Source organism: Clavelina lepadiformis, unplaced genomic scaffold (assembly GCF_947623445.1).
Source record: "Clavelina lepadiformis unplaced genomic scaffold, kaClaLepa1.1 scaffold_163, whole genome shotgun sequence".
NCBI lineage: Eukaryota > Metazoa > Chordata > Ascidiacea > Aplousobranchia > Clavelinidae > Clavelina > Clavelina lepadiformis.
In genome coordinates, this window is record NW_027508249.1 from 1 (window position 1) to 2,500 (window position 2,500).

Consider the following 2,500-nt stretch of genomic DNA (forward strand, 5'->3'; position numbering starts at 1 on the left):
ATTTCCACAACGCGTCCGTTTTGCCATCGCATTCTTCCCTGCGGCACTGCTTGCTCACAAATTTTTTTCTTTTCAGTATATATGAGCGAAGCAAACATTTACCTGGAGCATCAGCCTTCCGCTATTATTATTATTCCGCTTAAACCTATTCCTACTGCAATGTTCAAATGATCAACTCAATTCCCGACGAAAGACGGTCTATTCTGAGTTACCCAAAACGGTGACTGGCAGGTGAGTGCATTTGATATATTTCTTTAGCGTTTGGACGTGTGTGATTCAATATATTTGTATGACACTCTGTTACATTGGCGTATATTGAGCTCTTCAATTTAATTTAATTTAATTTTATTTTATAATTTAAACAATAACTTTAATTGATAAATACGTTGTCATTGCCTTGCATTGACTCACGTAGCTTTGCAATGCTGCTTGACGATTATTTGATGATTTTGTTGTATGACATATATTGTTATGATTATATCGATTAAAATTGTGCACTTTGACACTGTATGGCATTAGATTAATTTTATAGACTTTTGACTTCGAAATTTTTTCAAGTCGATTCACACCAAAAAAATGTTAAGTCCAAACGCCCAGGTCGCGCGGATAGCCCTCACCCGCCGCGGATTTTCCCAAGTCGGAAGAGCTTTAGCCGCGAGTCGGTGTTTGGACTTTAACTTTTTGTTGGTGTGATGAGACTTGAACATTTTTTAGAGTCCAAACGACCAGGTCGCGCGCCATAGCTTTCACCTGGCGCGGATTTTCCGAACTCGGGAGAGCATCACGCGCGGGTCGGTGTTTTGGACTCTGAAAATTTTTCCCATCCACTCCAAAAAATGTTAGAGTCCAAACGCCCAGGCCGCGCATATTCTCTTGACCGAGCGCGGATTTTTCGACCTCGGAAAAGTTTTTGCCGCGGGTCGATGTTTGGACTCTGAAATTTTTTCAAGTCTCGACAAAAAGTTAAAGTCCAAACGTTGGGAAATATTTTCAGAGTCCAAACGTTCGAGTTGCGCGCAGTGCCCGGCCGGGGCGCGGTTCGGCGGCCACGGCAAGCGGCCACGCACCTTCCCAAACTCCAAATCCGGCCGCGAGGTCGCGCGATCCCGAGGCCGTTCTGGGGTACCATGGCGATGCAGGATTCTGTGACTACTATGAGGGAGCAGGCAGTCGTGTGAGCGAATGCGCGCGCGAGTGCGAATCGAAGCAGAATCGATCTCGGTTGGCGTCGGGCACGATGGGCAGATGTAATGCTGTTCGCGCGGTCGCCCATGCTTAGCCGGGGTTTTGAGCGGTCTGTCGGATCCAGTGGCAAGCTATCGGCGTGCCTCGGCGCGAGTATTGCACTCGAATCGCCGGGCAGCGTCCGGAATCGACGGTTTTCGGAGCTCGTGCAAGCCGCGAGCGTAGTGTTTGAGTAGCGATGTACACGGAGAACGTGTGAAAAGAAACGCGGGGCGCCCGTCGTCCCGCAGCAGCCTCGTTTGCTGCGAATAGCTACCTGGTTGATCCTGCCAGTAGTCATATGCTTGTCTCAAAGATTAAGCCATGCAAGTGTAAGTACGAGCTCTCGTACAGTGAAACTGCGAATGGCTCATTAAATCAGTTATGGTTCATTTGATCGTACGTGTTACTTGGATAACTGTGGTAATTCTAGAGCTAATACATGCGAAAAGCGCCGACTCACGGAGGCGTGCATTTATCAGACCAAAAACCGACCGGGCCTCGGCCCGTGCTCGTTGGTGACTCTGGATAACTTTGCGGATCGCACGGTCTTGCACCGGCGACAAATCATTCAAGTGTCTGCCCTATCAACTTTCGTCGGTACGGTATCTGCCTACCGAGGTTCTTACGGGTGACGGGGAATCAGGGTTCGATTCCGGAGAGGGAGCTGAGAAACGGCTACCACTTCCAAGGAAGGCAGCAGGCGCGCAAATTACCCATTCCCGACGCGGGGAGGTAGTGACGAAAAATAACAATGCAGGACTCTAACGAGGCCCTGTAATTGGAATGAGTACACTCTAAAACTTTTAACGAGTATCCATTGGAGGGCAAGTCTGGTGCCAGCAGCCGCGGTAATTCCAGCTCCAAAAGTGTATATTTAAGTTGTTGCGGTTAAAAAGCTCGTAGTTGGATTTTGGGCTCGGGCCGTCGGTCCGTCGCAAGGCGTGTACTGGCGTGCCCGGCCTCACCTTCGGTTCACCGTCGGTGCTCTTGACTGAGTGTTGGCGGCGGCCGGAACGTTTACTTTGAAAAAATTAGAGTGTTCAAAAGCAGGCGGTTCGCCTGAATAATGGTGCATGGAATAATGGAATAGGACCTCGGTTCTATTTTGTTGGTTTTCGGAGCGCGAGGTAATGATTAAGAGGGACGGACGGGGGCATTCGTACTGTGCCGCTAGAGGTGAAATTCTTGGATCGGCGCAAGACGAACAACTGCGAAAGCATTTGCCAAGAATGTTTTCTTTAATCAAGAGCGAAAGTCAGAGGTTCGAAGACGA

At 48.8% G+C, this 2,500-nt stretch overlaps 1 non-coding gene across 1 annotated transcript in view; it reads left to right on the forward strand.

Annotated features, from left to right (window-relative positions):
* Positions 1–1,498: 1,498 nt before the first annotated feature.
* LOC143472491 (small subunit ribosomal RNA) overlaps positions 1,499–2,500 on the forward strand; it is a 1,809-nt gene continuing 807 nt past the window's right edge. Inside the window, exon 1 of the ribosomal RNA XR_013119843.1 lies at positions 1,499–2,500. This exon is cut by the window's right edge and continues 807 nt beyond it. This is a non-coding gene — a ribosomal RNA (small subunit ribosomal RNA).